Here is a 14,426-nt window from a genome sequence, read left to right as displayed (position 1 = left end):
CCAAGCAGATGGGGTTGACGAGAGATTTACAAAACCTTGTGGTCGAAAGGAGGCGACAAGGTAACAAGATGAGTATCATGAAAGAGAGAAAATGGATTTGGGTCTTCTGTGCTAACTTTCGCTAAGGAGCAGGAAGACGGCGTTGACGAGAGATTCGTAAAGTCTAGAGATAGAAAGGAGAGATAAGGCAAAGAGCTTCTGACTAGGAGTAGAGCGATATGATAATATGGGTATCGAGACAAAAAGATGGAATTTGGGTTTGGGTCTTTTCTGCTGGCTTATGCTTTGGAACGTGAGGATATCGTGGTTGAGAAAACTAAGGGATAAATGATGTCATTGCAGGCACAAGACTGACAACGCATCAACAAGCAAGGACAAGGAGTCTAAGCAGTCAAGAGCAAACAACAAGCATTACAAGCACACCAAAACAAACTATCGAACAACCGGAACTAGCGTTTTACAACTGAAAAGGGAAACCTCTTAAGTATGGGTCATATCCTAAAGCTTCAGCATTCTTGAGTTAGGCATCTCTCTCAGCTTGTCTGGCAGAACATTGACTTCTTGAGTGTAACGCCTATGAGTCCAGTGTAGTCTTCAGTTGCTCTAGCTTGACTTCTTGTAGTAGACTGCTACTTCCATTATTCGGGGTACAAGGTCGGACAATCTAGCGTTTGTAACCAAAAGGAGAGGAGAAAAATAAATCCTCTTGGAATAGAAGACAAGGGGATTTCCAAAGTGGCCAAACTTGAAATCAAGGAGGAGGTAAATTGGAACAAATGGATACAAGGTAACCAATGCCATTGAGGGTACAAGTAGACAAGGAATTTGTGAGATGTAGAAGCAATGGAAATGAGGGAATAAAAGAAAAGAATACAGAGTTAGATAAAAGCAGCATCAAGGGTGAGATAAATGAAGAAGGATGAGGAATAAACGTCGAGAGGGTCAAGGATATGGTAAAATATGACTTTTATGTCTGAATAGATCTTAGAAAACGACCATTGCAATCTAGGATGGCGTCCTACGGTCGACACAGCTCTGATACCACCTCTGTCACACCCGGTTTTAAGAACAAAACCGAAAGCATAACTATATGTATGCCAGGATCAAGTTCCATACATATAGTGACTTCATCAGTGAATAATCAGCAACAGTATCACGAAAAGAGAATTAAAAGACTATAAAGATTATCAGAGTTATACAGCTTATCCTAGAAACGAAGACTCCACACTTCACAGGCAATCGACCGGGGGTTCCGCAGGCCTAGAACTCAGCATCATCTTCAAAAGACTTCAGATCACTTTCTCCTCTGAGCAGCAATTATAACAAGCGTGAGTACACTTATGGTTGGTACTCAGCAAGTGTTGGGAATTATATGACATGAAGGCCAAAGCAAGGAAAGGCTGACTGGCTTACTGCGATAAGCAATTTTAATTGGTCAAATTTTATTAGCACCTGATTACTATGGTATGAGTTTATACCAAAAACCCACATTAAAAGAGAGAGAAGAGATACAGCATAAGCATAACCACAACCATACACATGGTCCAAAATAACCATAACCATAGCCATGGTCCACGATTTAATTCATCTTCAAGTTCAATTATCATGTGAGGGTCCAAGCCGCTCTTAACCGTGAGCACGGCTGATATATCAGTTTTCACTCTGCAGAGGTTGTACACTTTACCCACAATTCATGTCTCCCGATTTGCCCGAGGTAGCTAGCCTCTTAAACACTTCCGAGGTGAGTGGCAAGGGATTCACTACGAGGCCTTTACAAAGATTCCCTAACTTATGATAATCCGCTAAGGTTTCAAGTCAAAGCGGTCATAACCCTCCCTAATGAGGAAATACCTTAGCCAAGGACCACATAGCCATGTGCCTCAAAAGGACCGAGCTATACCCCGTCGATGCAACCCCTCTTGCCCTTTCGGTAAGATTATCATAAACTAGAGTCTCTAATTAATTAGCCAAGAACAGAGCCATATAGTATTGTGGTTGCACTGTTTTCCTGGGTGGTTCTCCATGTTCCAATTAAAACATATAATCTTGTGATTAACATCACCAAGAGCATGAACATGGATAAAACAGGTATAACATCATCATTGTTGTCATCATGATTATATATTATTCCCCAACCATAACCAGTTGAAGCAACTAAGCAATAGCTACCCAACAATAAAGATAAAACCCATGTTGACAAGGAATGATCATAAAGACTAGGCATATCCTTAATTAGGATCCATCAAAATTAGGACACATGCATGCATATAAAGAAAATGTTGTATTTATTGTGATTATTAGGACAAAAGCATGATCAAGGAAACACTTGCCTTTCTTTTAGCGAATAGCTGCTCAGAGTCTTCAACTCTTGTTCTTGAAACTCTATATCTTCAAAGCTCTTGGGTCACGCTCCTTCTAACGTCAGACAAGCAACCTGTCGGTGTTTAACCGGCTGCCCACCGAGGGATATACCCAAGGTGGTAAGTTTTGGGTGAGGGAACGCCGAGATCAGGAACTCGAAGGTGCAAGGAACACAAGACTTAGACAGGTTCGGGCCGCACGGAGCGTAACACCCTACGTCCTGTATGGTGGTTTGTATTCCCTTTGGTGTAGAATGACCTAATGATCTCTTTTGAGGGGGGTCCCTGACCTCCCTTATATATCCGAGAGGCCAGAGTTACAAAGATGCTAACCAACCCCCACCGAGGGATCACACCAGAACTGATCTCGAGTAGATCCTTCCCGTGTTGGTTAGCCCTATCTCCTATTTAAACGGGATAAACAAGAGATAAACAAAATGAATAAGAGATAAGACGGGCTTAATCTCTTAAACTTCGCGACATGCCCAGCCCGGTGACCCCGGGTCTGACAAGCCCCCGAGCTCTTCGTAGCTGAGCACTGCAGGCTTATCGAGTACTTTCGAAGCGGTCTTCGACTTCTTCTGAAGCTTCGTCTTGAAACCCTGCTTCGAGTACTTCCTTAGCCGCATCGAAGCTATGAGGTGCTCATGCCCCGAATTTTAGTTCTGTTATGGCGTGCGATTGAAAAATCGCACTCCATATGGAGTAGCCCCCGAGCCTCAGATTGAATCGGAGAATCAGGCTGGGGGTCCCATTAATTTGTAATCCTCCTTATCCTTCAAAGAAACTTGAACAATAAGTAGTCGATGCCACGTACCCCGCAGCCCCTGAGCCTTGAATCCAAATCCCACGAAATTGGAGATAAGGGTCCAAAAAATCGTGGCATACAGGCTAAACAATGACACTGTAAGGGGAGACCAAAGTGATGGTACAAATGATGCAATTAGACCAAAGATTCGAAAAACCCCTTCTTTCGGGCTAATTGGCCCTGAAAAAATGATTAATCAAATATTCAATCTAATCAGACCACCAAGTGACCCCTCACCTTCGGAATATTCCACAAAACGAATCTTGGTCTTCTGAACAGTAACTTTTCCCCATCCCGCAGGTTACTTAACCCCGCGCCCATAGGAGGGAAAAATGTGCTTTCAGTCCGCATTCCGCCAAAAACCACCAAAACCCCAATCTGAGCCGAACGCCGCCGCCACTGCCCAAGGAGATCCCCCCACTCCAACTCCCCCGCCCCTCTCCCTGCAGCCCCCGAGCATCTCGTGGCGTAGCGCACTGGAGATGGTGCCTAAGAAGTCGGAGATCGAGGGGAAGAAGAAAGCGGCAGAACCATCGACCGAGGAATGGTCACACAGTAAGTGCTCCCTTAACAATCTGAACAAACTGGTTTCCGAGGGGTTGCTCCAAGAGAAAAACCTTGTTAACTGGCGCCCCTCTTTCCGTGAACCTTTCCCCATGGAGAATGTCGACGAAATCGTCACATTCTTCCATTTTGCCGAACGGGGATTGGCCCTCCCCACTTGTTCTTTCTTCCGCGGCCTTCTTTACTACTACGGGCTTGAGCTCCATCACCTCAACCCGAATTCCATCTGCCACATCTCCATTTTCATCCACTTTTGTGAAGCATTTCTCGGAATTGAGCCCCACTGGGATCTATTCCGCTTCCTCTTCCGCGTGAAACCCCAGCCAACCACGAAAAAACTCGCCGTAGTAGGGGGCGCCGGCATCCAACTGCGACAGCAGGCCGGCGAGAGATACCTTGCATATAGATTCCCCTCCAACCTTCCTGGGTGGAAAAACCTCTGGTTTTACATCGAAAACCATGCTCCCCCCCTGCCGACGAAGTCGAGCAAACCGCCCGTGGTGAGGGGGGAGTGGAACCTTGAACCCTCCGGCATGGAAATGATTCAAGTCAAGGAGCTGCTGGAGGCCATCGAAGCACTGAAGAAGGAGGGGGTGACCGGCGCCTCCGTCATGTTCTCCTTTTACAAGCGCCGCGTCCAACCCATCCAGCAGCGCTGCAATCTGGGCTTCGAGTACACCGGCCCCGCTGACCCTTCTCGTATGTGCACAGAAGAGGTACCCGACGAAGTCGCGCTCCAGCGAGTTCAGCGGGTGCTGGTGGACGTGAACGCCGTGCCATACGTGCCCACTCTGTTCACCGCGCAAAATCCGCCCCCTCCGGTGAGTGTTCGACTTCTTTTACTGAAGAAATCTGTTACTGCGCCGATGGTGTACTGAAAAACTTTTCTGCAGGGGCACTCGGAGTTGTACTGCAGCTACCCGCCGCAACCGGACCTCCCCCGAGCATATCACCTCCTCCCCTCTGCGGCCGCAGCCGCCAAGAAGGCTCGCCTTGCTGCGGCTCAAAGCCGCAACGAGTCCGCCGAGAGCGCGGGCCCGCGGGCGGGGAAGACGCCGGAGAAGGACCGCGCCCAGCTGCCGCCGTTGCCACCACGGCAACTCGCCCTGCTACGGTTCGAGGCAGCGGCGAGTCCTCCGAGTGCGTGGACTCGCCGGCGAGTGAAGGAACCGAGGGGGGAACGCGCCGGGAGAGCTCCTCCGACCAGAGCTTGGAGTTGGCCGGCGTTCTGCCACCGGTGCCGAAAGGTCAGCGGCAGATGCGCAAACGCAAGGCCGAAGAAGTCGAGTCCTCCAGGTACGGAGTTGTTGTTTGGGCCAGTTACCAAGTTCCAATGATGCCGAACACTAACGGCACCCCCTTGCAATCTTCCTGCTCCACCACCCGGGTCTGAACCCAAAAGGGTGGGGACAGGCCCCTCCGACGTCGTGGCGGTGACAATTGCCGTGGCGGGAACCCCTCCATCGGCCGGCCAAGCCTCGCCATCAGCGACGAGCGTTCCTCGGCAGGCCTGGCGGGTGAAGAAGGCTGCCAAGAAGAAGTCGACACTGTAAGTTTTGCTTCGATCGCTTGAAATGCTTGACCGCGCCTGCGTGGATAACCATGTTGTCGATGTCGCCAGGGCTGCGAGTGCGGTGCAACTCCAGCTGGAACCGGGTAGGGCTGCGGCGCCTGCCTTGGCTGCAGCAGCCCCCGAGCCCTCGGCGCCTGGGGGGCCTGTACCCGCAGAGGTGGCCCCTGAAGCAGATGCGGGGCTCCCCGACTTGCCGCCTCCCGAGTCCCAACAAGAAGGAGCCGGACCCGGTGGCGATGAACAAGTCGTGGCCCCGGCAGCGGGTGCGGGGCTCCCCGACTTGCCGCCTCCCGGGTCCGGGCAAGAGGGAGCCGGGCCCAGTGGTGGGGAACAAGTCGTGGCCCCTGGTGCCGCTCCTAGCAGTGGTACAGGTACGCGCTTACCCGCCCGCGGCTTGATGCCAGGGTCCGAGGACAATATGGTGACTACTTCGTATGCTTGCAGGTGTCCAGCCGCCGCCGTCCGGGGATGCCGCCGAGCCCTCGGAGAGTCCCCGTGAGGTGCTGAGGACCGGGCCAGGGTACCAGAACATCATCACCACCGACCTGGTGGATGATCTTCTGCTAACAGCCGAGAACCTGGAGACCTTCAAGAGCACCTTCAAGGAGTTATACAACTTCTCCATGGTAGTACTCGCGTAAAGTTCCGGGTGTGTGCATTGGTGAGTTGTTTAGTACTCATTCTCCTCCTTTGGCGCAGCATATGATTACCAAATCCCAGAAGAAGTTGGAGAAACTCCGCGCGGTTGTGAGTGACGCGCGGGAGTTAGGTGCCCTGCACAAGCGCATTTCCGAGGAGAAGACGAAGAACTGCTACCTGCAGCGCGAGCTTGATATGCTGAAGCAGGAAAGCACTCGAGAGACCTGGCTGCTCAAGAATGACCTGAAGAACCTTGAAGAGGCCAACTCCGAGCTCCAACAACAGGTCAAGGAGCAACAAGCGGAGTACCAGGAGCAGCTCAAGGCCGAAAAGAAGGCGCACCAAGGTAGGCCCCCGTTTCCCTCGAGTACTTTTGCTTAGTGATTTCACTTGCTTGCTGAAACATCTTCACCACAGAGCTTAGGAAAGTAATAAAACACAAAGAGGAGCTGCTTACTGACGTGAAGTCGAAAGGCTGCGGAAGGTGATCGACGACACTGAACGTCAGTTCGTCGACTGCCTTCAGCAAGTCATAGCGCTGGGCGAGAAGGACGAGCAGCGGCGCAAGGAGCTGGAGGACCTCCAGGGAGCCGCCTAGGAACTGGTCGACATGGTGGACCCGCCAGAAGAAGGCGAGGCAGGCCCGCGGCCCCTGCTGGGATGGCTCCGTGAAGCCCCGAAGAAAATGCTCAAGTTTTTATCCGAAGCTCCAGTCGCTTGCGTGAGCAACGCCCTTGCATATGTAAAGTCCTTCGTGCCCAATGCGCAGTTAGACATTTTTGCGCAGGGATGGCGGCAGACTACTCGGACGAGCGTTTTGAAGAGTACCTGCGTGAAGCCCAACCTGTAGCAGAACAAATTGTACACAGTGTACTGCAGGATTAGGGTATGAGGAACAAGTACTCGTTCTCTTGTATATATGTTTATGTCGTTGTCTCTACTTGTGTGTGTGTGTGCCTATGCTGAGCGAATGTCCAGGCTTACAAGGCGCAAGTAGCAGACACTACCCAGGGGTGCAACGACCCTGAAGGTAGCCGTAGTTCCGTGTAGGAACTCGTCTAACAAGTGGCCCACAACCCGGAATTGTAGGCCTAGACTCGTTAGGAAGGAACGCGAGCATCGTCGCGGGTTTGCCGTGCGTAGGGAAAAAATTAGGACTAGCTCGAGTGCGGCGACTCTGAGTGTAGTCGAAAATCGCTCCTGCTTATGAGCGTGCTCCGTAAGCTGTGTGAGACCCGGGCGGACGGATCGGGCTTATTAGGAGCAGGTGCGGTCGTTGCCGCGTTTTGGCCATTCTTTTGGCAAAAACATGACTGTTCTGAGTGCCGCCACTCAGGATGTAGTCGAGGTAGCTCTTCATGCGAGCCCGTCCAACGTGCTGTTTTTGATCCAGTCGAGCGGATCAACTGAGTTGGACAAGGTGCGACTTCGGTCGCGTGCGACCACCCAAGGTCGCGGCGGAACTCTATATATCGAGGAGTTGTAGCCAGAGCAGATGGTTCGACAAAAAGTAAAGTCGATAAGTTGTGAATGTAGTCACAACTTTATTCACGACGAGCGGCCAGTCTACACGAGTGTTGGTTCGTGGCCGTGGCCGTCGTGCGCCGGAGAATAATGTTCAACCTGAATATTGTGGCTCATAGCCTCCAATATGCATCGAAAAAAGGAGATCGTCCAAGCCCCTGAGGAATTCGGATATCACCAGGTATTTGCTTATGGGTAGAACTTGCGCAGGTGTTGGACGTTCCAGGAGTTTGGGATGTCCTGGCCCTCGGGGCATTGTAGTCGATACGATCCTGGCCGTGTGACCTGCTTGACGACGAACGGGCCCTCCCACCTTGGATTGAGTTTGTGTAGGCCAGATTCGTCCTGGATACGACGTAAAACCAGGTCGCCAACGCTGAATGACCGCTCCTTGACGTTGCGATCATGGTATCGGCGGATCCCCTGCAGGTATCTGGCTGACTGGACAAGGGCGGTGCAATGAGCTTCTTCCACAGAATCGAGCTCTAACTGCCTCGCCTCGTCCGCCTCGCCTTCATTGTACATTTCAACCCTTGGGGACTTCCACATGATATCGGTTGGTAAAATGGCTTCAGATCCATATACGAGGAAGAAAGGTGTTTGGCCTGTGGCTTTGGACGGCTGAGTCCGAAGCCCCCAGACTACATGCGGCAGCTCGTGTACCCATTTGCCTCCCTTCTTGCTATTTTCATCGTATAGTCGCTTCTTGAGACCGTCGATTATCAAGCCGTTCGCCCGTTCGACTTGTCCATTGGCCCGCGGGTGTGCAACTGAGACATATTTGACTTCGATGCAAGCGTTCTCGCAGAATTCCCAGAAATGGTTGGCCGTGAAGTTTGACCCCAAGTCCGTGATGATAGTGTTGGGGAAGCCGAACCGGTGCAAAATATCCGAGATGAAGTCAACAACCCGGTCTGGCGTGAGCTTGGCGATTTGCTTGTACTCGATCCACTTCGTAAACTTGTCGATAGCCACCAGAACATGAGTAAAACCGCCTGGCGCCGTCGTGAAGGGCCCGATCATGTCGAGACTCCAACAAGCAAAAGGCCACGATGGTGGTATAGTGATGAGGCTATGAGCAGGAACATGGGTCTGTTTGCCGAAGAATTGGCCGTTTTGACACCTGCGCACGAGATCCTCCGCGTCGGTTACTGCAGTGGGCCACCAGAAGCCGGCCCTGTATGCTTTCCCAACCAGCGTTCTTGACGCCGCATGGTTGCCGCAGACGCCTTCGTGGATCTCTCGTAGTATGTCGTACCCATCTTCCTTCGTGACGCACTTCATAAGAACTCCTGACCGAGCGCCACGCCTGTAGAGCTTGCCGTTGACCAGGACGAAGCCCTTGCTTCGTCTTAAGACGCGCGCCGCTTCCGTGCTCTTAGCGTCAATTCCGCTGGTAGCCGTTGGTCTTGAATGAAGTCGATGAAAGCCGCTCGCCAGTCCTCCCCCAGCATCAGAACCTCTCGATCGGGTTGTTGGGAACCCGAGTCGATGGTTACTTGCGGAGAAGGTTTGATGGATGGCTGATCAAGCTCCTGGACGAAGACTCCCGGCGGGACTTGAGCGCGTGTTGACCCTAACTTGGACAGGATATCCGCGCCAACGTTGTGCTCCCGTAGCACATGGTGAACCTCCAAGCCAGAAAACTTGCCTTCCAGCTTGCGCATTCCTGGACGTATGCCTCCATTGTTTCCTTGTTGCAGTCCCACTCCTTATTGACCTGCTGAACGACAAGAAGAGAATCGCCATACACAAGTAATCGCTTGATCCCTAGTGATATCGCAAACGAAGCCCGTGAAGCAAGGCTTCATACTCGGCTTCATTATTAGATACCTTCCATAAGATCTGAAGGACGTACTTCAATTGTTCGCCTCGTGGGGAGATGAGCAAGACACCAGCGCCTCCGCCGTCGAGCTTGAGGGACCCATCAAAATACATGGTCCAGTGCTCTGGCTTGTCCACTGGGGTTGGGACTTGATTCTCCCTCCATTCAGCCATGAAGTCGACTAGAGCTTGTGACTTGATGGCAGTGCGTGGCTTGAAGTCAATTGACAAAGCCCCCAGTTCCACTGCCCACTTAGATATGCGTCCCGTGGCATCTTGATTATGGAGAATATCCGCCAGCGGGAAGTCCGTAATCACAGTGATCTTGTACTCGTCGAAGTAATGGCGCAACTTTCTTGATGTGATCAAAATTGCATATAAGAGCTTTTGAACAGCTGGGTACCGGACTTTTGACTCGGAGAGGACTTCGCTGACGAAATAGACGGGCCTCTGCACTCCGAACGCATGGCCTTCTTCGCCTCGCTCACTACAATAGCGCTGCTGACAACATGGGTTGTTGCCGCAATGTAGAGTAGTAGATCCTCTTCCGGTAGCGGAGCGGTAAGGATTGGAGGCGACTGGAGGTGAGTTTTCAAGTCTTGTAGAGCTCGCTCGGCCTCCTCCGTCCATTGAAACTTGTCTTGGCGTTTTAGGAGCTTGAAGAAAGGTAGTCCTCTCTCCCCGAGTCGGGAGATGAACCTGTTCAAGGCCGCCATACAACCTGTCAGCTTCTGCACATCCTTGATTGTGGCCGGAGCCTCCATATCAGTGATGGCCGTGATCTTGACAGGGTTGGCCTCGATGCCCCGGTTGCTGACGATGAACCCAAGCAATTTCCCAGAAGGTACTCCAAAGACGCACTTGGTGGGATTGAGTTTCACCGATATCTGCGTAGACTACTAAATGTTTCTTCCAAATCTTCGATCAGGCTATCGGAATCCCTGGTCTTGATGACCACATCGTCCACATAAGCCTCAACATTCCGGTGCAGCTGATCCGCGAAACACATCTGGATCGCGCGTTGGTATGTTGCTCCTGCATTCTTCAACCCAAAAGACATTGTTTTGTACGCATAAGTCCCGTATGGGGTGATGAATGCAGTCTTGATTTGGTCCTCCTCCTTGAGCGCAATCTGATGATACCTGAGTAGCAATCAAGAAAACAAAGAAGTACACACCCAGCCGTCGAATCGACGACTTGGTCAATGCGCGGCAGCCCAAAATGATCTTTTGGGCAATGCTTGTTGAGATCGGTGTAGTCGACACACATTCTCCATTCATTGTTCTTTTTCTTTACAAGCACGGGATTCGCTACCCACTCTGGATGAATTACTTCTTTAATGAATCCAGCCGCGAGGAGTTTAGCGATCTCTCGTTTAATGGCCTCACGCTTGTCTTGAGCAAACCTCCGGAGGCGTTGCTTTTTGGGCATGGCCTTCGGGTCTACATTCAAAGCATGCTCGATCAACTCCCTGGGCACCCCTGGCATGTCCGCAGGTTTCCATGCGAATATGTCTCGGTTAGCCCGAAGAAAGCTGACGAGCGCGAGTTCCTATTTGTCGCCTAAGCCCGCGCCAATGACGGCGGTCTTAGATGAATCTCCCTCCTGGAGCTGGATCGTCTTGAGGGCCGCGCCATCAGTCAACTGGATGCTCGACTTGCTGGCCTTCTTGGAGGGAATTTCCAGCCCAGACTAGGGAAAGCTGCTGCGCGGCCGCGAGTACTTCTCCCGAAGCATCTGGCACACGAGTAGTCGAAGCATATTGGATCGCTCCTGGTTGCAGTCGTATGACTTCTTCAAGTCGCCACGGAGGGTGAGCACTCCACCGAGTCCTAGCATCTTAAGAAGCAGATAAACATAGTGCGGCACTGCCATGAACTTAGCTAGTGCCGGACGACCCAATATTGCATGGTAAGAGGAATCAAAAGTAGCCACCTCAAACTTGATGAACTCGGTACGATAGTTCTCCCGCGTACCAAAGGTGACTGGAGGACCACCGTGCCAAGCGGATGCGCCGCATTACCTGGGACGATCCCGTAAAGGGAGACTTGCTGGGCATCAGCATATCCTTGAAATCCAGGCCCATCTTCTTCAAAGTACTGACGAAGATGAGATTGAGCCCGCTTCCGCCATCGATGAGGACCTTGGTAAGCTTGACCTCTGCCACCACAGGATCCAGGACCAATGGGAACTTACCGGGCTCCGAGAAGCTCGTCCACTGATCGTCGCGAGAGAACGAGATGGGGACCTCCGACCAACGGAGCGGCCGTGGTACCGCCGGCTCGACGGACAAGATCTCCCGAAGAAGCAGCTTCTGGTCACTCCTGGAACCGAAATCCTCATCACCGCCGAAGATAACGTTGACGACCTTCGAGGCATCCTGAAACTTCGGGTTACGCCCCTGGTCATCGTGATCGTCATCCTCGGGTTCTTTGTCAGCAGGCTTCTTATTCTTCTTTCCACCACCGGTGTTGCTGAACGTCCTCCGGAGGTGGTAGCAGTCAATGGCGGCATGGCTGGCGCCCGGATGCCATGGGCACTTCTTCTGCAGGAGTTTCTCGAATTCCTCCTGCGTCGTCGACTTCTTGCCCCGTGAAGGACGATCGATAGCCGCGATGACATCATCTGGCTTTCGTTTCCGGGGTGGCCCGGAAAAGTCCCGCTGGCCTTTGTCGCTGCGGTTGTCGTTTGGGCGCCGCAGATTGCTATCATGGCGCCGCGGGAACCGCTCCCGCATCTTCTCCTCCTGCTCGGACCAATCGTGCATCATATCACGAAGGCCCGCAACGGTCTTCGGCCTGTTCCGCCCGAAATCTCTGTATATGCTCGGGTCGGTGATGCCGTTGTAAAAGCAGTCGATGATGTCCTCCTCCGAGATGTTCGCGATGGTGGCGGGACGTCGAAGAAGCGACGCGTGTAGGACCGTAGAAGCTCGTTACGTTCCTGCTTGCACTGGGCAAGATCGTGTCGAGTACCTGCACGGGTAATTGCTCCCTGGAAATTATCGATGAAGACCTTCTTAAGTCGTTCCCAGGAGTCGATTGTGTTGCTGCCAAGGCTCTCCAGCCAAGTGAGCAGCGCAGGGTCCAAAGCCATCAGGAAGTAGACGACTTTGGTGATATTTGAGCCCCCCGCGACGTCAATGGCCGTGGAGTAGCAACGAAGCCACTGCTGGGGAGCCTGCTTGCCGTCGTACTTGGTGATGCCGATCGGTTTGAAGCCCTCCGGGTACTTGTAGCTGCTGAAACGAGCAGAAAAAGCAGGAAATCGATCGCTGCAGTCAGTACCTTCATTCTCGACTTCTTCACGGGTCTTGCGCCTGGAAGAAATCACGGTGCGCGCATCGCGGCCTTCATTGATGTGTTGGCGCAGATCCTCCGGAGGGAGTCGATGATGGGCTTGTCGTGGCTGACCCCCTTGCGGTGGCTGCTGCCTCCTGCCAGGGGTCTGGCTCCCGCAAGCGTTGTCGTTGCTGGGTTGACGTCGAGGACGGCCGCCAGCCGTTCGGCTGTGGGCCTGACTTCGACTCTCTCCCACACGCTCCTCCCTGATGGTAGGCGCCGGGTTGTGTTGATCCAACTGGATCCAAGCCCTCTGCGCGTACAAGAGTGCTTGACGTACCTCCGGGTCATGGCTGCGCTCGAGGATGGCCGTAACCGTAGCGATGTTGGCCACCGGAGTCCGAAACCCAAGTTCGCTGACGGCGGCGAACTCAGGATCAAGCTCGCGATGCATAGATCGCCTACGCTCGTTGGCCCTCTCCGCCGGATTGTACGGGCCCTGTTTCTGGCCCTCCGCGCTTCACGATCGGCGTCGTTCTCGTCACCAACATTGGCCGTGATCTCATCCTCGGAGATCGCTTCAAAATTGTCGATGAGAAAATCCCCACCGTCCTCGCCTTCTTCGGCCATCAGCACCTGGCGAGAGGAAAGCTCGTGAGAACCTTTGTCGACTAGTTCAGTCGTCCCCTCCGCCGCGGTGGCCAACGGCCTGCCTTCCTGAAAAGGCAAGGGCTCGAGGTGAGCCACGAGTCGATCCTCTGCTTCGAGTGGTTGGGGAGCGTTACCCCCTCCAGTGCACCACGTGCCCCCCCGGCAAGGAGATGACCACCAGATCACCGGCACCGGAACAACCCGAAGCCCCCCGACACGCGGTGGCTTCAAGTTTTCCGATCTGGAGTAACAAGTTCAGGTCCTTCTCAAACATGGAGAGGGACCCAAAGGCGTCGGCCTCCTGAAGACCAGTGGCCGATTCGCACAAACTGAGCTGAGATCGGCTAAGCGAATCCCTAGATTGGAACAAGTCCAAACCAGGGAGAGTTGCCGCAACACCAGAAGAAGTCGAGGCTGAAGCGGACTCCACCTTGTCCTGTGCTGCGGGAGCGTGGAGCGGCAAGTTGTCGAGGTCGTCGACAAACTTGTCGAGGTCGCTGCAGAAATCCGTAAGCGGAGGTCCTTGGCTTCATGTCGACAAGGAATCGCCCGGAAACTGCCCGCACCATCTGCGATGCAGACCCATGAACCAAAAACAAACGTCGTGCCCTGAGAGGGAACCGACCTGACGAATCTGAACGAAGCCATCGAGCTCGCCGGTGGATCTTCGACGCGCTCCCCTACCTGGCGCGCCAGCTGTCGGTGTTTAACCGGCTGCCCACCGAGGGATATACCCAAGGTGGTAAGTTTTGGGTGAGGGAACGCCGAGATCAGGAACTCGAAGGTGCAAGGAACACAAGACTTAGACAGGTTCGGGCCGCACGGAGCGTAACACCCTACGTCCTGTATGGTGGTTTGTATTCCTTTGTGTAGAATGACCTAATGATCTCTTTTGAGGGGGTCCCTGACCTCCCTTATATATCCGAGAGGCCAGAGTTACAAAGATGCTAACCAACCCCACCGAGGGATCACACCAGAACTGATCTCGAGTAGATCCTTCCCGTGTTGGTTAGCCCTATCTCCTATTTAAACGGGATAAACAAGAGATAAACAAAATGAATAAGAGATAAGACGGACTTAATCTCTTAAACCTCGCGACATGCCCAGCCCGGTGACCCCGGGTCTGACAACCTGGCCCCCAGCTCACCCGCCCGCCGCGCCAAACCCTGCTGGCTCCTCCTCGCGTGACGCATCGCGCCGCT

The sequence above is a fragment of the Panicum hallii genome, unplaced genomic scaffold, assembly GCF_002211085.1.
Source record: "Panicum hallii strain FIL2 unplaced genomic scaffold, PHallii_v3.1 scaffold_74, whole genome shotgun sequence".
Lineage (NCBI taxonomy): Eukaryota > Viridiplantae > Streptophyta > Magnoliopsida > Poales > Poaceae > Panicum > Panicum hallii.
Note: the sequence above shows the minus strand (reverse complement) of the source record.